Here is a 26,115-nt window from a genome sequence, read left to right on the forward strand (position 1 = left end):
GGCCAGGCTCAAGTGGGGAGGGAGCGAGGGGGGTTGCGAGTTTGGCTTGCTTTGGTTTCGCCTCCCCCCCCGCTCCAATCTGCTGGGGGAATCCTGTCTTTGGCAGGAGGTCTCTGCTCGGATCCGTGGTGCTCGCCAAGTTTTCCTCCCCTCCCCTTCGGTTTCCAGTTGCCAGCGACAATCTGGGGTCCTTTCCCGCTCCGGATTTCTATACAGATCGCAGCTCCCTAGCCCCAGCTCTCTCCTTCCCCAGCTCTCTGTCTGTCTCTCTCTCTCTCTTTCTGTCCGTCCGCTTCGATGTTTATTGACCAACCGCAGGAAGGTTCCCGTACCTCTCGGCATGTCCACTGGCAGCTTCGCGTCGCTGTCTTGGGATCCAGAATGGCTCGGAGCTAATGGAGAACGAGAAGGACAGTGTTAATATCAGGCTTTGGCATCCGTTGTCAAGGGAAAGGGGCCCGAAGAATGGTCTAAGAGGCGGCCCTCCTTCAGCTCCCCGTTAAGCAGCACCAAGTACCAGGTGCTGGGAGGCTGCAAGACAGGGGCGCACGGGGCTGGTGGAGTGGCAAGGTAAGGCTCCCCTTTCCTCCCTCTCCTAGGCACCGATGGTCTGCTTCAGCTGCCTAGAACTTCTCTTCCTCTTGCTCTTCGCCTTCCTTGTCTTCTCCCAGTCACCACTAACCTGCCTCACTCCTCCTCATTTCCCCTTTCCCCCGGATTCTTGAGGGGTTATTACTTTCGGAAAGGGGGACAAAAACAATCGGTCGGAGTTAAAGATGTGTTTCCCTTTACTTTGCAGCCGAGGTTGATTCCCCCTCCATTACATTTTCTTATTTAGAGGGTTATGGAAAGGTTTGGAGGAAAATATTCTTTCCTTGCTTCTTGGATAACTTTATGTTTTAAGCATCCCCCCCCCCATATTTCATTTAACTTTAATGAACAGGACAGTTTCCTTAAAACTGTAACTAATTAAACATAGAAGCCTTTATTTATTTTTTTTTAAAAACTAGACATTACATTTCTCTGGGCATGGCTAGATGGTAGAAAATCAGATTTTCTGTGAGTACAGCAAATTAATTTCATTGGGAAGTTATTTAAGAAAGAGTTCTCAGTGATGGAACTGAATCAAGGGCTTAGAAAAGTAAATAGGAGCTCTCTTCCTTTCTTTTTAAAGTCCATCCTTATGCTGCAAATAAAAATAATTTTTGAAAAGCCTTTTCTGGTGACATGTTTTCTGTCCCTGAAGTCATTCCAGGAGGTTAGGGACTTCACCTTCTTATCCACTGACTCACACCTCTCCCAGCCCATCTTTCCACCCCCACTGCCTTAGGTGCTGCTCTATCATCTTTTCGTTGGCAGTTTGCAAATTGCATGTTCTTGGTGGTCCCTCACTGGTTTGCCTTGATCCAGCCTTGCTCTCATCTCTGTCTCTGAATTTCCCTCTGTCTTTATCTTCCTGTCTGACTGTCTCTGTATTTATATATATATGTCTACCTTTGTCTTTCTGTCTAATTCTTGGAACCCATCTCTCTGTTTCTGTCTCTCTGTCTCTTTTTGTCTCTCCCTGTCTCTGTCTGTCTCTATCTCTGTTTTTCTGGCTGTTTCTCTATCTCTCAGTGAATTAAATTCTCTTCTACCTCAACTCAGTCCCTTCCCCTTCCTGCCTGCCTCCCTCCCCCTAAATGGTTCTCCTCTTCCCTCTCCTTCCCCATCTCTGCCACTTCCCCCTATACACACCTTTAGTTGATTGACCCTTTCCTCAGTGTGAGGGAAGAGGAGAGCTTTGTCTGTGAGTGTAAAAGAGAAAAAAGAAGGCGGCTGAGGAGAAGGAGGAGGAGGATGCTTTAGCATCCTCCTCTGACAAGGAACCAAGAGCTGGTGTTTGTCTGATTGAGCAGAGAGGGCACTGTGTTTATGTGGGAGAAGAGGTGATTAAATGGGTTAGAATAGAGGGGAGGGAGAGAGGGAGTGAGGGGGAAAAAGAAAAGAGAGTCAGTGCCTATGAGCTTGCTGGAGCCCCCACCACCTCCTATGTGCAGAAAGCCAGTTATCTATTGCAGATTTTGAGCTCTGTATATAAGGGGACTAAGGCCAAGTATTGCTCACAAAAACCAGGGGAGAAGCCACGAAATAAAACCAGAAATGTGCACTGTGAGAGCAGCAAAAATTAACTGGAGAAATGTTTAGATTGAGTCGGATGGAGGAAACAATGCAGCTTCCAGAATAAAATTCTCCTCTGCACCGCAGCCTACTTCTTGACTTGTAATGAGCTGCATGCAGCCTGGGCTGGGCATTCTGGCCAATTCTTGTTTCCCTTCTGCTCTCTGCTCCATCTCCCTTCAATCTGACAGGCAAAAGAAAGTTAGTCTGCAACCCTGAACATTTGCTGTGGGAAGGATTCCCATTTCCACCCCTGCCCAAAGAAAGATTACACTCCCTAGAAGCCTTGTTATGAGCAATGGAGGCATTATTAAGCAATGAATGAGGCTCCTTAGGCACTAGCAGGTAATCCAAACATTTAAAATATTCTGTCCTGGCTCCTGCCTGCCTCAGCAGAATGCCTTGTGGTCTTGTGGGTGATGATGAAAAGGCACCTGCAGTGAATTCAAAATCATTTAGGCTGTGATTTTGAATTGGAAATCATTCATTTGGGATGGGGTGACGTCTTCAGTGTTTTAAAGGTAGAGATGTGTTCCAGGGTTTGGGACTGTTGTTCTTAAGGCCTTGATGTTCTTCAAGCATAATCAACACTTACAAGGGCCCCATACTCTTTTGGTACTTCCAGATAATTAATGACACTCAAGACCTTTGGGAAATAAGCATCCATTTAGCTGACTGTAGATTACACTGCATTTATGGATTTCTAATACTCCTTTTTTTCTTCTTTGTATACCAAAAATATAGCAGACTGAATCTCACAAAAATGAAATGAGTTGTCATACTGGGAAAGTAAATTACAGCCTCTTGCTCTATTTCTCCAAAAAATTAATTGCACTCAATTATTAAAAGCTTCTAGACATAAAAATGTCATCGATGAAAGGTGTCGGTACATGTGTTTGAGTGTAAAACCTATAAAATGCCTCTGGATTTCAGGCAGGCAATGTAACCCAGTGAACATAGAGGCTATTCAAAAAGTGCTCAGGAGTAAGGGTCATCTGGGTATTTAAAATATTAAATGTTAAGTACATCAATGTTAAGTTTACAATGCCCTTGGCAGAGACTGAGCCCAAGTGCACCTATCCAGCTGATTGGTTCTGTGATTCATGGGGAAAGCAGAAGGTAATCATCACTCCAGCCTTCTTATTACATGCTTTGATTAAAAGAAGTCAATGTTTTCTGTAAGCCGGCTCGTCTGTTGTTAGCCTGTCCAATCCTCTTAAACCTAAGCAGGAACTGCAGTCTATCTTTCATTGGTGGTTGTGCTGTAGAAAAAGCTTACAACATTCATCCTTGCTGTGACCACTCCCCCTTGCCCCATACACTTTTTTCCTACTACATGTACCTGATACTTTCTGGTAGCTGTTTTTCTTCAATTAGCATGGCTGAATTTCCTCTGGGAAATGGCTATTCTCCTGTCCCATCCTGCTTTCCCTCAAGGAAATCCATCCGAGTGAGTTGAAAAAAAAAGCCATCAGAAAGTATCAGATATGTGGGGGAGGGGTTAAGTGTAAGGGTGGTGGGGAGTGTATTTTTATTTAGGTGTAGCACCTTTAAAAGAAAAGAATAATACTTATAAAAATTCACTTGCAACACTTGAGAATGGTTGCAGAAATAATCCATTTGGACAGTTTTTGGGCAGGGAAGATTGCATTTGCCCAGGTTCTCCTTATCTTGACTTTTATTAGTTTGAAAAGTAATCAGGAATGGGAGCCAGAGGATATTGTTAACCATTGGTAGGCCCTTAATGTTTTGTTTAAAATGTCCCTCACACTGGGTGCCGTTGTTGTTCCACTTAATATTATTAACATATTATTTATTGTGAGGAAGTATCATTACAAATAGCAGCACAATTTATCATGTGTCTCTGTGGGTTTCCATGTGTTCAACAAAATGCAACATTGAAGAGAAAATACATTTGAGACAAAACCAAACTGTGTTGACTCAATGAGAAGTTTGTTCCCACCAAAGAATTATTCCTTGAGTGATGATGAATCATGACATGTGAACATTCCTTTGTGAGTTTTCATGTTGCTACCATCTTGACAATATTTTAAGACAGTTGGAATTAACCCATGAGATGCAGTTAGGAGTTGCCCCCCTTCCATTCAATTCAACAAGAACTGTATTAAGTGCCTCTTATGTGAAATACCTATTATGTGGGGATGCAAAGAGAAAAATGAAATAGTCCTTGGCCTCAAGGAGCTTCCCTTCCATTGTACTCAAGTTGAGCACTTTCTAAAGTTCAGTGCAATTTTGTCCGGATTCTGCTTAATGCCTTAATAAAAAGAGCTTAAGTGCCTCACCCATGGTCCCAAACTGAGGATGTAACTAAAGTGAGATTTGAACCCAGGGATTATGACTTTAAAACTGACCACTCAGCTATGCCACTCTGGTTCTTTTCTTGATTGTGGTTAGGCAAAATTCTTTTATGAACATTTCACTGTGAAAGACACTGTGGCATAATGGATGTAGTCCTGGTCTACAAGTCCCACCTGGGTTCACAATCAAGTCTCTGTCACTTACTAGGTGAGTAGCCATGGGGCATCATTTAACTTTGATGAGTCTCAATTGCTTCATCCATAAAATATGGGTGGTAATACCTATAGAAACTACTTCCCAGGCTTATTGTGGGACTGAAACAAGATAATATTTGCAAAGCACATAGCCAACCTTAAATGACTATTAAAAAGTCCATTATTATTACTTTTCCTTACATGCCTTGAAGGATTTTTATTATTTTAACCATCACAGAGTACTGCTGAGCAGTGATTCATCCTACTAAGTAGTAAGGGCAGGTGTTCTTGGTCAAACCTCAATCTCACTGGCATTGTGTGCCACCCAATGCAAGAGAACACTCTGGCCTAACCACCAAACTCTCTCAGGCTCTCAGAAAACTTGATGCTTCTTTCCTCTTAGCTCCGTCTCTTTTCTGGGTTGAAACCCCTATTTCCTTAACTCAAGGGTTTAGTGTGGACTTATCCAACCAGAGACTTAATTCATACACACACAATCCAAAGGATTCTGCCCCCTCGTTTGGTGCCAATTGTATTTCAATCTAGGTCATTCACAAAAACATAATGCATACCACTCTTTAATCACATTTGAAAGGAATAAAACCAAATACATCAAGACAACCCAAGGAGATATCTCTTCCCCATCTGTAAATCTTCCCTACACCTGACACTCACCCTTTTTGGTTGGCAAATAAGGCAAAAGTTTAGAAGTCTATTTTTCATCCTAGACCACTACCGGAGGGAGCTGGCAGGTGACTACTCTTGGGACTTTTCTACTTATGAAAAACTTCCTGAAGGGTTGATGTCCCACCAAGGAAGTTGATGTGGAAACTCAAACATCTCTTCTGTTGGTCTCTGACTCTTAAGGTCAATGACTCTGAGCTCCATCCTCTGTCTCTACCCCTGATGTGTATGGAATTTATCATTTCCATACACTCACTACTTGTCTCAAGGTCTAGCTCATGCTCAAAGAGTTTCTTGCCTTGTTATTACAGTCTTCTCATAAGAAAAAATCAGGAAATCAAGAAGTAGGTTCCATGTTATTTTATTTCTTTTCCTATCCATCATACCCAAAGTTTGTTATCCTTTCCATCTGTTGACCTGCATTACGTCCATATTACTTTCCCTGGGTAACTCTTGGCCCATATAAGCATTTGGGTAAGTCAAGAAATCAATACACATTTTTTTTAAACATTTACTATGTGCCAGTGACTTTTCTAAGCAATGGGGATACAAAGAAAGGCTAAAACAGTCCCTGTCCTCAAGGATTTTACAATCTAATGGGGGAGAGAAGATTCAACAACCTTTTACAAACAATTCATATACAGAATAAATAGGAGATAGTCTCAGATTGAAATCACTAGCATCAAGGAAGATCAGGAGAGGCTTCTTACAGAAGGTGGGATTGTGACTGAAGCTTGAAGGAAGCCAGTAGGATCTACAAGAAGGGAGAGAATTTTAAAGAATTCCCACAGGCTCATTCCCTTCTCAATCCTGGCCATAACCACCTTCTGTTTAGGAGCCTATCAGGGGTGAGGGCAAATGTTATTTTCCTGCCATTAAAATTATTATTATTATCCCTATTTGTTAATGATTATATGTTATTGGGGAAAAAGGTAGGATTACAAAACTGGAACTTTGCTCTTGTTGAAACCTGATTCCATTAGGTGTTAGACATCTCCTCTTCCATGACACTTACCGTTGACCTTCTCTATTCTTTGGATCAGAGACAGCATGGTATACTGGAAAGGGCATTGGGTTTGGAGTCAGAAGACTGGAGTTCAGATATTGGCTTTGCTGCCTACTACTTTTGTGACCCTGGGCAAGTTACAGACTCTTTGGACTTCAGGTTTCCTCAGCTACACATTGAGAATACAAAAAATCTTCCTGATCTCTAAAATCCCTTCAAGCTTCATATCTATCATACTGAGTTTTATTTTATGTTCTCAAAAACTTACATGTAGCTTTTTGAGAAACTTTATTAATAGAAGGAACAAAAATTGCTGATACAAAATATCATCATTCCATTAAAGTAGCTTATATTTAGGAAGTCATTGCATTTGTTTGATAGGTATGACCTGTCATAATGTGGTAGAAAGAAGAGCATATTTAGAGCCAAATGATGTGGAGTTGAAACCTATCTCTTACTATTGAAAACCCATGTGATCTTATCAAGAGCCTTATCCTTCTCTGTTCACATGGACTATTTGTGCCTGACCTATGATAGAGCATTCCAAGCTCAAATTGGTCTGTTCAACCACAGTTGGACACATTGTAGCTTGACTCTAACATAGTGATGTCATTTTGGTCTTCTTCAAGAACAAAGGATAACAACCATTCTTCCCTGAGCTTCGTTTTAGCCAGTCAATAAAGATATATTAAGCATCTACTGTGTCCAGGCTAAATATGAAATAATAAACAGAGAGACGGCACTAGAATGAAGAGGGTTTGGGAGAGGCTTCCTGTAGAAAGGAAGGTTTAGCTGACCTGTGAAGACCTATGGAAGCCAGGATATAGAGATGAGGAGGGATGGCATTCCATGGATAGGGACAGGTAATGAAAATGCTGAGTGTCAGACGACAGGCTATTTTATTTGAGGGCCAGCAATGAGGCCAATGCCACTGGATCACAGAGAAAGTGGGAGGATGTAAAGTGTAGAAAACTGGAAAGGTGGAAAGGAGACAGGTTACAAAGGCTTGAATGCCAACCAGAAGATTTTATATTTGATCCTCCCAATGAGGTATTGGGAAGGGCAACGTGATATAGTGGAATTAACACTGAATTTGGAACTAAAGGACTTCACCTTTTAGTTTTGTCACATGCCAGCTATATAAACTTGGGCAAGTCATTTTCCTCTCTGGACCTCAGTTTCTTAAGCTATTAAATGGAAAGAATGGGAATGAGGAGTATTTTAGAGGATGTTGAGTTGATTTTATCTAAACTCACTGTCTGGAAGGGACAACTGAGGACCAGAAGAGGGAATATGATTCACCTAAAATCACAAATGGAGAGTAGAGATTTGCTCTTTGATGGAAAATCCAGCATGCTTTCCATTGCCTCATGTTGCTTCCTTTAGGCTATAGAATGAAACATGGGCACGTTTGTTACATTGGTTATTGTCACCAAGGATTCATTAGCTTATTGGCCTCAGTGTGACTATGAATGAAGTTCCACTGCAATAGTGAATTACATGGCATGATTCCTCATGGCAAAGCCATTTTAAGAGCCTCTTGTTGGCCATAGTAATGTGACTTTTTTAACCTAGTGATAAGGATTTCTCTATAATTAGAGAAATGCTGTCTCTGGTTCTGGTAAATCAGTCAACTTGGATTCACTAAATGCCTAATGTGTGCCTATTTATATTTAGGATATAAAAGAAGTAGAAGACATGATACATGGCATTAGAAACCTTAGCATTTTTTCTGCCCTTCCGTCAAGGTATCAACTATTTGGAGAGTGATTTAAGGTTTGCAAAGAACTTCACATACATTTATCTGACTTTAGCCTCATCAATGCCCTGTGAAGTATGTACCACAGATATTGTAACATCAAACAGTTTAGATATCCACATTTGTATCAGTAATTTGCATTAAGGCATGGATTGTACCTCATTGAATGTATAAGAAACATAAAGCTCAGAGGCATATCTAACACATTGCGTGATAGAGACAGAAGCTGGAGGAATGTGAAAAGTAAGAATGTTGGACAAAAACAAGATGAAATTTAATTATGATAAAAACAAAGTCTTATGCATGAGTTCCAAAATCCAGCTTCCTTTATAGGAGAGGAGGAGGCATGGGAAGATAGCAATTTATCTGCAAAGGACCTGGGGACTTTGGGGACTTTCTAATACTTTGAGCTCCATCAGCAGTTTCATATGGAAGCAAAGCAATACAAAATCTAATGTCATCTGAAATGTAGTGTACAGGGTTAGGGAGATCATATTTCCCATATACAGACCGCATCTGTAAAAATGTATGCAGAACGTACCTTTAAGATTAATCATCATTATTAACATTTTCTCCGTCACTTTCTTTCATTTAGATAATCAACAAAGTAATCAATCAAATTTGTAGTGTTTGCTTCTTCATAAATGTTTACAATGAAAATTTAACAACTGGCTCTCTCAAGCCTTTATGAGCTGGCTCCAGCACACCTCCATATGAGCTAGATGATATTTGAGATTTATTCAAACACTGGAACTCTGATTTAGATGTAGAGAAAAGGCTAGTGGTGGACATTAGAAGGCAGCACATGGAACTGAGTGAAATCTTGAAACTCTGTACATGTCAGAAGACTGGCGTTTGAGTCATAACTCGGCCTTTTATTAATGGTCTGGGCCTCAGCAATCCTCTTTGATAAGCCTTTGGGCCGTAATTTTCTCATCAATAAAGCAAAGGAGCCAAACTAGATGATCTTGGAGTCTCTTCGGAGTTTAGTGGTAGATTAAGTTACTATTAAATTTCTTGTTACCATCTTGAGTGATTGGGACTATGAGAATGGGGAGACTAAAGACGTTGGCAGTGGAGCAGGTGAGGATCACTCTCTATAATGAAAATGCTCATTAGCCTTAAAGATATGTATATGCCACTCAACTCTTATTGCCTCTTAATGCCACACATAAGGCTTGTTTCCCTCCTCAGTCCCTATTCTAAACTTATAAAAGCATTCTTTAAACCAAAACACACACATTACCGTGCCCCCACTTCCCTGAATATGCATGAAGATCTAGTAGATGGATGGAGGGAATATGGGATGAAATATGTTTGATATCTTGATACTTTGCTTTGCTTTCCATTTTGGAGATTCCAGGCCTACCACATTTCATTACCCAACTAGCTCTGTTTCTATATCTCTGGATTTTGCCTTCATGCCGCCAATCAGGTGTCTTCCTCCCTGGCCCCTCCTTAGTTCCCTTTTGTGTATTATCTTCTTCTATTAGAGTATAATCCCCTTAAAGACAAGGAATGTCTAACCATCTATCCATCCATCCATCCATCTATCTATCTATCTAGCTAGGTAGCTAGCTATCTCTGTTATCTATTTTGCTTGTATTCATATCTCTAGTTCTTAGTGCGATTCTTCATATGTAGGAAGTGCTTGATAAATGCTTGATGCCTATTTACCTGCTTTTTAACCTACTGCTAGAGTATAAAATATCTTTAGTAAGAAAGGCTGAGTATTTATTTCAGCTTTATTTAATGTGCTTTTGAAATGTCTGGGGAACCAAGTTAGCTCACACCCTGATTTTGCCACACACCTTGACTATTATAATAACCCCATTATTCAGCTCTGGTTGGGCACACAACTGAATTGAATGGACCATAAATATTTTCATCCCTTAAATACTCCAGTGACTCTGTGATCTTGTCACTGTAGACCTCCAATTGCCTGCAATGATTCAAATTGCCCCCCATCTCTGCCTGTCATTCTTGAAATAGCTTTTGGCTATGTCCTTCCATTAATTAGTCACAGGGCACCACACAAAATGCTGGGGATTTTCTTCATCTCCTGCTGTCCATAGGAGTCCCTAACTCATGCCATGTGACTCTCCTATCTTGTTTTTCAATCATTTGTTTTCTTATTGTCAAACTATACTGTGGTTCTTATAAGAGATCCTACTTTGTAATAGGTTTTAGTCGTGAACCTTTCCATTGAATTCTGATTGATGATCATGTTGAATACTTTGGAGGCTGCAGCATTCCATGACTTGTAGCTATACAGTAACATTGCTGTTGAAAACAAAACCAAAGACTGTGGAGAACTTTAGGGTAAAAATGGCAATTTCCTTAAAGATATTAAACATTTCTTCCATCTCCTGTTTAATTCTGGGTCCAATTAATTGTCCATTTGCAATATTTATTAAATATAAATATATTCATTTATTTTTATGTGAGATATATGCACATATGAATCTATATGAACCAGTAGAACTCAACCATAAATATATACTTTACTTATATGTACATACATATGTATTTGCATAAGCACGTGCATGCGTGCACACAGAGACACATATGTATATGTATATAGGTATGTGCATGTATTTATATACATATATACTAATACACTAGTATATATAGATATATTTACTAATGGATGAGCTCTATTGGTTTTTCACCTAGGCAACAGGCAATTTCAGTCCTGCCTATGTCAATTTAGTAGGTGCCTGGAACACCGTAGGGGCTTAATGAGTATTTGTTAAATTCAATGAAGAGAAATTGATGTAGACACACCATCTAGGAATTATTTATCCTAATGAAAGTTGATGCATCAAAAAAATTGAACAAATTCCAACAATTCTTTCCCCCTCTTTTGATAGCAGGAATGAAATAGTACTGTTTTATATTTACTATGAGAGAACTGAGAAATGATAATAATAATAGATAGCATTTATATAGGTCTTTAAGATAGGAAAGTGTCACTCTAAAAGTATACCATGCTATGATTAAGCCTAAAAGCAATCCATTTTAATTAATTAAAATATAAAGTATATTGGGTTTAATAGTAATATCATAAATAATTAAATAATAAACAAATAATATATAAATAAATATTATATATATATATATAAATATATATAAATGAAAATAAATAATATCATATCCCTAGAGCTGGAAGGAGCTCCAGAGAGCATCTAATGGAATCCTATAAATTTAGCAATGAAGAAACTGAAGCCCAGGGAGGTTGAATTGCCCAATGTAACACAGGAATAGTGAGCAGAGGTGGGATGGGAAATTCAGGGTCTTACGACTCCAGAATGAATGCACTCTCCACTGTACAACACTAATTCCTAATTAATTTCTTGGTCCTTTGTCTCCTCCTGTGCAGAATGAGCTTCTTCTAAAAGACTTGTAAATGTCTTAGGTCTCTTCCACTGGAAAAAAAAATGAGAGTGATTTACCATCTTATGTATCTTAGACTATATCTCATGTATCTTTAATATGAAACCCTCACCTGCCTTTTCAGTACTTCTAGATATATTGCTATCAAAAAGTCCCTAATGATTCAGAGGAGGAGCCTCCATTAGGTGCTAATCTCTCTCCTAATACCCATTTGGTTCTGATTGTCTGCAATCAAGGAAGCAGAAAATGGAAGCTTTTTTTTAAAGGAACATGAAATCCCATTTAAAGTGGGATTGATTTTGCTCTCTCTACTATCTTGCTTGAAAGTACTGAATCAGATTTTGGTTTTTAAAACCCTTCAAAGCTTATTCCAACTTGCCTTTCCAGGTGTATTACAGTGTAGCATAGGCTCTAGGATCACTCTGCTAAATGCTGTTACTATTAGCAGCCTAGGTTCCCAGAGGAGAGTAGAGTATTCCTTTCCTTAGGACTTAGGGGTAATCCTGAGGATTACTTTTTTAAGTTCTGTCACTTTTGAGCCCCCGCTGATGTGTTTATCATTGATCATCCAGTTGCTGTCTGATAGCCAACCACAGTTAATTAGCTGTTATTTAGGGATTTTGTGGACACAGTGTCCCATAAATACATAAAGACTCCAAGGAAAGTGAATTTAAGCCTAGAGAGCATGTGGTAAAAGAGTAACTCAAAATTTCTGGTTGGATGAAAGTCCTTCTTTTCTGCTGTGAGGTATGAGTAGTTCTTTGTTGGGCCTCATGGTTCAATGCCCTAGTAGAGTCCCGTGGCTGCACTCTTCTCAACATATCTAGTTTGTCTTCTCTCAGTCTTTCCGACAATGCAGTCTATGGGACTAGAGAGTGTCATCCCTCTCCTTCCCACAATCACTACCCCCACCCTTACCCTTCTGTCTTTCTGGTATGGTGCCAGAGATATACCTTTACAAAACATTTCTAGAACAGTTGCTGAAATATCCCAATGGAATCTCCTCTGATATACATGGGATCGGAGATATCTCTGTCTATAGCAAAGCCAGGACTAGAATTCAAGTCTCTCCCTAGCCAGTCTGAACCAGAATACTTCCCCAATTCATCCTTCCCTTCCTCTAAACTCATGCATTTGTGGAGCCATAGAGTGGATGACTTTTGGCAAGTCACTTCCTGTCACCAGAGACCCATGGCAGCAGTAACAGTGTGGTTGCTTCCATTATTCCATGATCAAATGAGAAAATATTTGGGAAGTGCTTAGCTCATGTCTTGATACATGATAAGGACTTAAAATGCTTATTCCCTTCTCCTTGTCTCCTAGGTCCTCCTGACAGCTCCATTTTTCTCATTATATAGTGTATAATATAATCACCGCCCCCCCCTTCCTGGACACCCTCTTTGCATCTTGCCACCATGCTGTCAGACTACTACAGACTATCTCTTGTGCCACTGCCTTGTCCTCCAACATACACACAATGGGGAAATCTTTTTTTTTCTTGAGCCAGATGAATTTGCTTCTGGCACAGTTTCATCAACTTAAATCTCTGTGCCTCTGTGGGTCTCAGTTTTATCATGTGTGAAATGGGCTTAGAGAAGTGACTAGATGCTCTGTGATCCTCTCAGACTCAGAATTTACGGAAAAGTCCCTTATACCATTCCTGAGCCAGTCTCCTATGACTCTCTGAGTGATTACCGTATTTTCTTAACTAGAAATTGGGACACGTGGTCTTAGAAAGGATACTTGGGGGTGGCGTTGGGGTAAAGCCTCATTAAAAAGTACACACTGTTTCCTCAAAACAGTTTGTCCTGGAAAATCTTTATGATTGTCTTATGCTTGGTCAACCATATTAATAACAACTGTTAATAAGCATCTCCAGAACTCCAATGGATTTCTATTTAGTGAGAATGTGCATAGAGTACTACATATCAGATAGGGTACTTGACTTAGGGTCAGGAATATCAGAGTGTGAATCTTTCCTCAAATTCCTTACTAAATGAGTGAACCTGGGCACCAAAACTCTACAAACCTCACTCAGTGTCCTCATTAAGATCAGTAAGATGAACGTATGAAGAGTGCTTTGCAGAAATTAATGTGCTCTGTCAATGTTATTATTATTATTGTTGTTGTTTTTATTATGATTCTTATTATTTTATCAATCCACGCACCCTCACTGCTGGTGTCAATCTGTAGCTGACCCATGCCTACTCTGCATTTATGACTTTCATCCATGAATTCCCATGTTTACCATAGGAGGTCCACCAACATGACTTTGCATTCTTTTGATATCATTAGGATACTAGTGAAATATATAATCTACTCTTGGTTATTCTTCACTTTTGCCATGTGAAAATCCTCTCTTCTTTTAGGACATTTGTGACTGACTGAATTAAAAGATTATATCAAACACTAGTCACTATGTTACTAGCACTGTGCTGAGGGTTGGGAATACGTATATACGTCTGTCTGACGACATCCTGAAGAGCTCTCCTGCAGGGCTCCTTCTTTGTAACATATTATAGCCTGTTCATACCCACAGGGTGACTCTTTGTTGTCCATTGGAGGACCTCCCACTTCTCCTTGTCCCTTTGGATAATCCTCAGCTTTATTTCTGTGGAGATTATGATGTTCCGTGACTCACATGTATCTATTGGAAATTAAAGAAATAGCCTGATAGTACCTTGGTATTGGAATCAAATGAGGAAGGTATCACAGGGAAATAAGTAGGATTATCAAGAGCAAAGACATAATTGGGACCGCCTTTCCCACCAGATATTTTGAATCTCCTTTTGCATATAAAGTATAGAAAAAAGAAACATAGGCTATATAAAGATTGTACTATGATTATGATTAAATAGAAACATAAAACTGAACTAATGTTACATAGAAAAGCCTGATTATAGTGTACATGAAAAAAAACCAGATACTTATTTTGAAAGAGGTATTCTGACTTTGTATGTTTCGAGGTGACTTAGTGGCGAAGACATTAATTAATATATCTCCAGATAGCCAAGGGGAAATGGATGTAGCAATTTCCATTTCTTGCTATTATTATTCCTTCTTTCCACCCAAACAAATTCTCAATGATGACTACAATTTCTGTTAACAACATCATCAGCTTTGACTACTTTCTTGAGCATCATATCCAACCAGTCATTAAGTCATGTGAATTCTTCCTTCACATCGTGCATTAAATTCATTCCCCCATTCCATTTCTCCTGCAACATCTCCAGTTCAGGTCCTCATTACCTCATATGGATTTCTTCAGCAACCTCTAAGTCAACTCTTTCTCTTTCCACTTGTCATCTATCTTATGCACTACAACCAGGCTAATCATCCTAAATCATTGCTTTCATTATGTTATTTCCCTAATCAAAATCCTTCAGAAGTTACCTTGTCTGGAGTATAAAATCTTTTTTAAAATTAAAAAAAATTTCGGAAATTTATTTTTTATTTTTAGTTTATAACACTCAGTTCCACAAGTTTTGGGCTCCAAATTTCTCTCTCTCCCTTCCCCCACCAAGATGGCCTGTAATCCAATATAGGTGCCACACACACCTTCACACTGAACTTATTTACATAATAGTTGAGTTGGAAAGAAGAATTATAACCAATGGAATGAATCATGAGAAAGAAGAAACAAAATCAAAAAAGAAGGAAGAAAAAAGAGAAAACAAATAGTTTGCCTCAATCTGCATTCAGACTCCACAATTCTTTCTCTAGATGTGCATAGCTTTTTCCATCATGAGTCTTTTGGAGCTGTCTTTGAACCTTTTATTGCTGAGAAAAGCCAAGTCTATCAAAGTTAGTCATCAGAGATATGGTGTGTCTGTAATCATGTATATTGTTCTCCTGGTTCTGCTCCCTCACTCAGCAGCAGATCACATAGGTCTTTCCAGGTTATTATGAAGTTTGTCTGCTCATTTCTTATAGCATAATAGTATTCTATTACATTCATATAGCACAATTTGTTTAGCCATTCCCCAGTTGATGGCCATCCCCTTGATTTCCAATTCTTTGCCACCACAAAAAGAGTTATAAGTATTTTTGCTATAAATATTTTTGTACATACTGATCCATTTCCCACTTGTGTGATCTCTTTGTGATACAGCTCTAGAAGTGGAATTGCTGGATCAAAGGGTATGCACATTTTTATAGCCCTTTGGGCATGGAGTATAAAATCTTGATTCCTTTGTTGACCTTCAAGGTCCTTCATGCTCAATATTCAACTGCCTTTCTAGTCTCACCCCCAACTCATTATCTTCTGATCTATTTACTGACACTGAAATTATTTTATTCTATAAACATGATTTGTGATTTCCAGATTCCAGACTTTTGCTTATTCAGTTCCCCCCCGCCCTTTTAGTATGGTTTCTCTACTCTTCTACTTGCCCAATCTAACTTTTAAGACCAAATTTAGGTTTCTCTCAGTCTCTGAAAACTTGCTAGATCACTCTAATACTGTGATCTCTCAATTCCTCCTTCCATCTCTTTTAGCCCTTATGTTGGCCATATGGATTTACATATACACATGTATGTAAACACACAATATAAATATGCACATATGCATATTTGCCAGCCCACACATGCCCATAGCACTTGTATGTATTGCACATAAACATATATATATATATCATGTGTGTGTGTGTATTTATATATATGTACACACATGTGTGTGTGTGTGTGTGTGTATATATATATATATATATATATATATATATATATATACATATATATATATATATGATCACCATTAACCTTGTACTAATCTGGAACAATTTTTTGGTTGTTATATTGAATCGCTTGTATTTTGTTATTCCTATTTTCTCTCATATTTACTTTTTGTATTCTCAATTAGATTATAATTTTTTGAAATGAGTATTTACATTTGGTACATTATATCCCCTGCAACACATGCTAATTTAATCTAATCAAATCCCCATTTATTAAACACCTACTTTGTGCAAGACAAGTAAGATTTTGGAGATACAGAGAAAGAACCAAAAACTGTTCTCTTCCCTCAAGAATATTAACATTCTCTTGGAGAAGGAAGGATAAAATGTGGATAAATAAATATATGAATCAACAAGGATAAATAAATACATGAAAATAAATTGTATCCACCATAGGATCTAGTACAATGCCTTTTATAGAGTAGATGCTAATTAGGTCAGTATCTACTTGATTTGAAAGATTTGGTGTTTACCCCCATGTACCCAATAGCTCATTTTCAAAAACACTTCAGGTACTGCAAAACTCTTTATAATAAACTTGTGAATTCAGTAGTTCAATTGTCATCATCTCACTTTTACAGATGAGGAAACTGAGGTTCAGAGGGAGTAAACAATTACACACTAACTTTAAATGCAAGCTTCTGTTTCGGCTGTGAACTCTTTGCCCTGGCTTAGGGTTCCACATGCATGTTCATTTCTCTTGTAATAAATCTAGTTGCAATGTCATGTCTCATGGATTTGTGATACCATCTTTGGTTAACAGTATATGTGTATGTACACGCACATTTACACACATATACATGCACACACATATATGTTGAGGATGTTGGATTATATGACTTATGATATCCATTCTATTTCTAAAAATAAGATTACATGTCTTCTGTCTTTAAGAGCAGAGATGAAATGATTATTACACAATGTTATCCTTAAGATTTATATGCGAATTTTTCTTGTAATCAAATAAACTTTACAAACATCTGTAAACTTTTTTCTATATTATCATTGTATGTGTACATCTTATGGTTACTCACAATGAGAAAGCAATTAAAGGAAATAATTTCTGAGAGACAAAGTAAGTCTTTTGGATTTTTTTAAATGCTGACCCTTCTTTCTCTAATGACTCTACCATTATGGTTTATTTTGCACTTAGGCTCTAGCCATATCTGTTTAGCATCCAACTTCAAGTTGAAGTTTTTGGGGGGGGGTGTTGTTTATTTTAATAAATTCAGGACTAACACCTATAAAATTATTTAAAATAATATTTTAAAGAAATTGGCTGGTCATTTAGCCTGTTACTTTGGAAGTAATACTTTTAAAAATATAATAAGGTAATGAAAACTGAATATCTTGGAATTTTTTTTAAAAAAGTTGTTTAAACATTCTGGACAGAGGAAAAACCTATTACTCTTTTTGGCAAGAAATCCACAATGCACTCATATGTGGGTTTTAAGTATTTCATCTCTTATTCAAAACATGGCAGTTGATTGAAATAATCAAAAGTAAATTTGTTTTCTAAATCGTTAATTAAATTTTAATAGCAGCCTGGATACTGCTGCTGGTATCCATGAAATGGATAATAACACAGCAACACTTCCAGCCTTCTTTGACATTGGTTCTCTATTAAAGCTTGAATCAGCTTCTATGGGAGTTTATTACTAGTATTATAACTCTGTGCTAGCAGCAGTGGTGTGGCATGTTATAGATTCCTTTAATCTTAAGTAGCTCTAGAGGTGCTGAAATTATTCTTCCCTTTATGAGTGCAGAGACCATAGAGGAAGAAGAAAAGGTTTGGGGGAGGGTAGTGTGTAACTGCAGAAATAAGAACTGGAAATAAACATTCACGAACAATGGCCCTGTATTCTCATACCCATCATTGTTCTACACTTGGGTCTCAGCAACCTGTCTGGGATCAGAATTGAGAACCAGGAATTGAAAGCAGTACCTTGGATAGGGACCAAGCCCAAAGAACTAGGACAGAGGACCTCAGCATTCCCAGGTTCTCCATTGGGGTTTTGAATATTCACTGTGTCAACCCACGCTCTCTTCCCCAGAGAACGTTCTTTTGTTTTGAATAGGCCCTGTGGGTGCAGAGATGCTTACAAAAGTGAAGAAGGTGGGGAGGGAAAGGGGATGGTGTGCAGCTGTGTATGAAACAATGCTCATTCTGTATATTTTACTCACTGATGCACAATTTTTGATGGGGCGCGGGGGGCGGGGGAGATGGGCAAGTCATTGGCTACTTGGAATAGTTAAGGAACACCAGAGAACCCTACATTCAGAAATATCTCCCCCAAACATTTAGAGACTTCTGAGTTAAAAGTTCACTTTTGGAAGGCAGATACCTACCGGGAAGGTTAAATTATTGACTATTCACACCTCACTGTCATTTGCTTTCATAAGATTTGATTCAACAAACATTTCTTAACTGCTTACTCTGTGCAAGGCACTGTGTTGGGTGCTGGGACCAAAAAGACAAAACATGGTGCAGATACTTCTCTTGGGAAGTTTTCATTCTATTGGAAAAGAAAGTACAATATGAGCCAGTGTAACAACAAGGAAGTATCAGAATAAGGAAGTATATGATGGTGTAAAGGAGAGATTCAGACAAGATTCTCTTGGAAAGTCTGAGGAAGAAGAGAATGCTTTTAGGGAAAGTAAACAAGGACAGCTTCAAAGAGACAGTGTCATGTGAATTTAAACTAAAAGGGACATAAAGACTGAAATGTGGGAATGAAGAGGGAGTGAATCCCAGACGAAGAGGCGGGGGGCTGCCTGTTTGCATCTAGCAAGGATATGGCATGTATAACAAATTCAGGGAAGACCTAATAGTCTAATTTAGTTAAAATGTCCAGTGCATTAAGAAAGGGAGTAATGAGAAATTAAGGATGGAGAAGTAGATTGGAGCCACATTGTGGAAACATTTAAATGATATGCTATTGTATCCCGAAGTAAGGGAGCCACTGAAGGCTTTTGAACAGGGAGGGAACTCTTTCAACTTCTTTCTCTCCATCTTTATAAATGGGCATTCTGGCATGCAGGTGACTCTGGGTTATGGAAGGTCAGAGCTAGTTCTGGTAGATTCTACCAAGCTGGAAAGTCTTCAAGTATGGTCTGAAGAAGTGGTTGTGTGTCTGTCATTGGTCTGAGGGATCAACTGAGCTTTGTCCAAAGAAGTTAAATACCATAAGTGCCAGAGGGTGATCTAAGTTGATTTCCCTACTTCACAGAACCTCTTTAATACATCTTATTGTAGGTCAATGAAAAGCACCTCCTGAATCAAGCTGCATGGGCAAGGTATTCAGGTAAGGACCTCAGCATTCCTGGCAAGAACCAAGTGGGAGTACACACAATTCCAATACAAGCTACAAAGGAACCAGCAAATAAAAAGTTAGCCAGCCTAGGTCCAAAAACAACTCTAGAGTCACAAACTGAAACAAAATTCAAGGCAGGAAAGGTTAGGTCAACAGAGAAAGGTGACATTCCCCAATACATTCTCTAGATCAATTGAATCCTTTTTGCAAAATAATCTGACTTGATGGTTTAAGGGGCAGATGTAGAATATCACAAAGTAGAAATGGGATATAATAGAGTAACAGAGGAAGAAAGTAATAGTAAGGGAGGAGGTATGAGAGATGAAGGAAAACCGACAACCTGTTGTGCTCCATTAATGCAAAATCTGTTAATAAGCCTTTACTATATGCCTGGTACTGTATTAAATGTTGGGTATACAAAGATAAAACTAAAAGTCTTTCCCTATTTAGATGGGTATATCCTAGTGGGGGAGATCACACAATCATGTATAAGTAAATACATAATATACAAAATGTTGGGAAGGTTTGGGAAGGGAAGGAGGGTACTAGCAGCTGAGGCAAGGGTGGGCGGAGATCAGTAAAGGCTTAGCTTAATCTAATTCCAATGTTCACATCCCTTACTCAAGGGGTATCCAGTATTTTACTGTATCACCACTCCCACCCCAAAAACTGTCTCTCTACTCAATAAATGGCTAATACCTTCTTTTCCCTGGAGCTTTTTGAAGCCAGTTTTCAGTGTTCTACATTATTGCCTTGGTTAGTTCACGGAATGCCAGGATTGCTTTTCTATTACTTTTGCATGGAAGGAAGGATAAGCATTTTGAAAATGGGGAAATTGGCAGCTTTAAAAAAATTCAAGGCCTGTATCAGCATTAGAATAGGAAAACATTTGAGTCACAGGCTTACTGGAAGAGTGAGTGGTTAATAGGCGCCTTTGTCAAGTCTCCCAACTAAGCTGTATCATTTTCTATACATGCTTAAATCTCTTAATTACAAAGCAACTTTAATTATACATAAAGTGTGCCTCTTCAATCATGTTTTAATCACACATGGAAAAAAATCAAATTTATCCCAAAGTTATTTTCTGCATTTCAATTTTGATTTTTAGATTCTAGCATGCTCTGTGAAAAAGGAAAAAAATACATTAAGCTAATGTTTATGCTTTCACATAATCCCACACTTCCAGGGCAACACTTAAAATATTCAGAAGAGCCTCACAAGAGGGAGTAGTTTAATTCTGTTGTTGACTCACAGCCATTGTTCTTCACAGTTACAACTCCTTGGGTGTACAGTACATATGGTCACTTGTTTTCTCAGTGTACAGAGTGATAATGCATTAAAATTCAGACTAGGGGTATAGGAGATGCTGTGCATTTGATTTCATAACACATGTTTTGAAGGATGCAATTTCTTTGGCAAAGGGGGAGAACAATAGCCCTGAAGGGGAATCTGTGTTCTCTCATTTGACCCATCCTTCTAAAATTGTCAACTTTTGTTGATTATCATGATTGCTGAGGCTTCAGTCATCAATCATGACCATGATTATACATAATAAGATGGAGTACAGTCATCATGGGTTGGGGAGATGCCCTCTCCTTATTGGTGGAATAGCTCCCTAGTCACATAATAGTGGAGTTGTCATCATCATCAGGGACAGCACTCATCACCTTTAACTTCTGTCAGGTTCTGGTCCCCCTCCTGCTTTTTTCTCTCTCCTCTCCTTGGTAATAAATGAAAGTTGAGGACTAGGGTGGATAATATGTAGGCTGTGATTTGATGAGTAAGATAGGATTGGCCTAATAGCTTGGCATGTGGCTAACGTGATTAGGCTAATATGGGGCAAGTTGGGAATCATAGCTCATAGGATCCTAGGATTTATATCTGGAAAAGGCTATAACCATTGTCTGGTTCTTCCACTGTATTTTGTGTATAAGGAAGCTAAATCTTAAGACAGGTTAAGTGACTTGCCCAGGGTTACATAGCTGGTGGATGACCTCAAAAATCTTGTGACTTTTCCACTATACCACACCACCCTTTGCCATTTGTAAGACAACAAGCTTAAAAACCTTGAATTTTCTTTTACTTCTTTAGATTTCTTTCTTAAGTATGAAAAGCAAGAGAGGGCACTCAAAATGAGTGCCAATTCTGGCCATATGGAGATTTTAAACATGGTCTCTCAGCAGTCAGTGAGCCAAAAAATCATTAATAAGCATTTACCACGTTCTAGGCGCTATGCTAAATACTGATGACACAAAGGAAGGCATAAAAAGTTCCTGTCCTGAAGGAACATCCATTTTAATGGAATGGGGTGGGGATAGCATGGAAATAGCTAGGCAATCACAAGATATATGTAGAAACAGGGGCAGCTAGGTGGTGCAGTGAGTAGAGCACTGGCCCTGGAGTCAGGAGGTCCTGAGTTCAAAGCTGGTCTCAGACACTTGACATGTGTCTGAGCTAGTGTGACCTTGGGCAAGTCACTTAACCCCAATTGGCCTGTCAAAAAAAAAAACAAAAAACAAAACAAGGTATATGTAGAAAAGTAAATGAAAAGTTTTCTTAGAGGTCAAGACACTTGAAACTGAACCCTTTGTTATATCCCAGGTTATCTTAGGCGCTGAAACACAAGGACAAAAAACTTATCCCTGCCCTCATGGTGTTTGTATTCTATTGGAGAGAATAGTATCAAAAACTATAAGATGTGGTGCTTATACAAGCATAAGCATGTTTGCTCTTGAAGAGAGGCTGCTTTAAGAATCTTTTTTGAATAAAGTAATAAAGTAATGGTGGAAGGATGGGATAGTTGTCTTTAAGTATTTGAAAGCCTGTCAAATCAAGAAATGTTTAGACTTGCCCTGTGTGACCTAGAGGGCAGAGCCAGGAGCAATGGGTATGAGTTGCAGAGAAGTGCATTTAGGCTTGATATAATTAAAACTTCTGAAGAATGAGAGCTGTCCAAAAGAAGAATAAAATACCCCAAGAGGTGCTAGGGGGCTGGATAACCACTTGTCTGGTATGTCACTGAGGGGAGTCCTTTTTATGTATGGATTGGCCCAGGTGGCCACCAAGGTCCTTTCAACTCTCAAATTTTATAATCCTGATGAATAATTATGGATTCGTATGCCTTTTGTGTGTTCTAAAAAGTTTTATGATTCTATTTTTAAATACAAAAATAGGTCCCAATCATTTAAATCTTGGAATGCTTGGGGACTGACTAATGCAATTATAAATCTGCTAACAATTACCCAGAAGGACCTATGGTTAAAGTCTAGTAAGAAACAGGTGAAGCTAAAGTTTATTTATCTTTCAAAGTCCATGGAGGTGAAGAAAAGTTGAATCAAGAGACTAGATGTTTCTTATCTTAATTTTTATAGTGGGAAAATTACAGAGACAAATAACCAAGAAATGAATTTGCATGTACCTTCCAAGGGCAACCAGCAATGAGTAAACATAGACATGGTTAGGAATGACTCAGTGTCATGTGGATGGAGGAAGGACAGACCAAATGATGTTTCATAAGGGCCAAGCATACTTAATATTTTTGTAAATGACTTGAATAGAAGATGGGCATAAATGTTTGCTGACAACACTAAGGGAGATGTTTGTCTAAAACCAAGAAGATGTCCTTCCAGTCTTACTGTAACTGTGATTGCCATTGAACTTAGGCAAAAGTTGGGCTCGGTGCAGGAAAGATTTACTTATAGGATTTGTACTTTTCCTACCTCCTCCCCCCAAAGGCAATTTCAAAGTCAAGGTCGCAAAACTATCATAATAACCTATTCTCTAATTTACTTTGTGCTTCTCTAAACAATCAAACAGTAACTAGGAACTCAAAAGCTGTGGATTCAGGTATATTGTGTGGAAGAGAATCTGATCTTACATCTTTTTCACCACAGCTGCACTAATAATATCAGGTGTGTGTGTGTGTGTGTGTGTGTGTGTGTGTGTGTGTGTGTGTGTGTGCTGGGTTGCGACTAGAAGCTCTTTTCCCATGTAGTCTTTATAGCATCATCCCAATGCACAGCCAGGTGATCCATGCCACCCAACCTGACATGTACTGACCCATTAATTCTCTAGTGAACTCACTTTTAACGGTCACTGAAGCCACTTTACCCAAAACTCATTTCCTACACCAACTTATGATGAGGACCACTCTGACCACAATCACTAGTTCTTCACTCATGTGAGGCAACATAGAGTAGGAGACAGAGTGACGGACTTTGAGCCAGGAAGACTGGGTTCGCATCTTGACACTGGCACTCACTACCTGTATGACCCTGAACATATTACTTAACCACTCTTCCTTTTAGTATTCTCATCTGTAAAGTGAAGGGGTTGGGCTTAATGGCCTCTGAGATGACTTCTACCTCAAAGTCTATGGATCTATGATTCAATCTCCAAATCAACATCTTAATACTCTTAAACTCCAGAATCGCATGTACCCAACTCCCCTTGTGGTCTCCAGAATACACACGTTTCTTCCCTTTTTTCCTTTATGGGACTATCCTTTGCAAAATGCAGTAGAGAGTACTCTGCATCTGACATCAGCTTTTGGACCAGACCTTGGTGTGGATTTCAGTTTCTTTACATGAGAATTTATGTGGTTGAAGTAGATGACTCTTCCAATTCAAGATCCTATTACTCTATGATTGAACACTTCCCAATCACCTGACCAAAGATGGAACCCAATCCAAAAAGGATGCATATATAGTTCTAATATATATTTTCACCAGTGGTAAGTAAACTCATTTATGGAATTGCAAATGAATAGAATTTATGTAGGACTGCATTCTTTTTATTTTAACCCAGGGACTCATAATTAGGACTTTTCATGCTGAAGGTACCATGTCTTAGATAGTTAAATCCACCAGCAAAAATGTATGATGAATTATAACCTAACTCTAGTATTCATTTAAAAGACTGATGAGGGAAAAAATATGGGAGCTAAATTACAGGGAATTCTAAGTGTTGAATTGATGAATCTAACAATGAGTGTATTAAGGGAAAGGAGAGAAGGGACAAGAGGGAAAGCATGAGAGAAGAAATGCCAGAACAGGGACAGAATGATGAAGCCCTGGGAATACTTTAGAAGTACCATAAGTACTGTAATGCAGACGAAGGCATGAAATTGATTGCCATGGAATTGCAGGGTCATAGGACTTATAGCTAGAAGGGATTTTAGATTATCCCCATGAAAAAAAATGAACTTGTTATTCTGAGGAATTTTGCCTGTAAGAACCTATTTTTAATTATCTAAATAAGGTCAATGGTACGGCAGGTTTCATTTTGCTTAAATTTATTTCATAGCCAATATTTACTCTGTAAAATTAAGTAAATTATATATTAGGATACCCAGCTCCAGGGCCATATCCCGAACTCCATGCTAGACATCTCCATTTGAATGTCCCACAGGAATCTCAAAGTCAACATCTCTAAAATAAAACTTGCTATATTCCCCATTCTCCTTTTAAATAAAAAGGAATCCTCTAAACTTGCATGATTCTCATGTTGAGGACACCACCATTTCTCCAAGGCACTCAAGTTTCCAACCTCAAGCCATGATTGGTCCTATCTATCCCTCACCCCTCATATTCAATTGGTTGCCAAGTCTTGTCAATTCTACCTCCAAAACGTTTCTTGAGTCTGGACTTTTCTCTCTCCTCTTGCTGTCACCACCATAGCAAGGGCCTTCATTACCTCTCACTTATATTATTACAATGGCCTCCTTTTTGTCTTCTGGCCTCCAGTCTTTCTTTCTCCCTCTCTCTGTCTCTCTCTTTTGTGTTTCTGTCTCTCTCTCTGTCTCTCTGTCTCTCTCTCTGTCTCTCTCTCTGTCTCTCTCTCTCTCTCTCTCTCTCTCTCTCTCTTTCCCTCCATCTCTCCCTCTCTTTCTCCCTCTCCAATCTTCACTCTATACATCTGCCAAAATAATCTTCCTAAGACCCACGTCTGACCATTGTACTTGCCTACTAAAAATCTTCAATGGCTTCCTATTTTTCCTGTTTCCTCTAGGATAAATTACTAACTGCTTAGCTTGGCATTTAGTGTACAATCTGGCTCCCAATGCATTTCCAGACTTATTTCATACTAATCCATTCCTTCCTTTTCTCCCTCCCCCACTACATGCCCATCAAGCTGGACCCTTTTCATTCTCACAACTCAAGTCTTTCATTTCTTTCTTGCAAGACTTGCACAGGCTGTACTTAGAATATTCTCCTCACCTCTGCTTATTACATTTTTTACTCTTATTCTTGACTCAGCTCGGGAGCTTCATGCTATGGGAAACCATTCCTGATTCTTATATTTATAAAGCATTTCTCCCCTCTCAGATTATCTTGTTACTTATCTGTTTACAACTTATACCCCTCCCCCAAGATGGATATAAGCTCATTGAAGGCATCAATTTCCTTTACGCTTTTTTTCTCTCCAGTGCCCAAAATAATGCCCAGCACATAATCACCACTTAATAAAAGCTTGTTGAATTGGAATTGGACTTTGACTGATGAGTTGTAGCTTTTAGTTTCATCTCCAGAGTACCACATACCATTTATTT

The sequence above is a fragment of the Trichosurus vulpecula genome, chromosome 4 (genome assembly GCF_011100635.1).
Source record: "Trichosurus vulpecula isolate mTriVul1 chromosome 4, mTriVul1.pri, whole genome shotgun sequence".
In the NCBI taxonomy this organism is placed as follows: Eukaryota; Metazoa; Chordata; class Mammalia; order Diprotodontia; family Phalangeridae; genus Trichosurus; species Trichosurus vulpecula.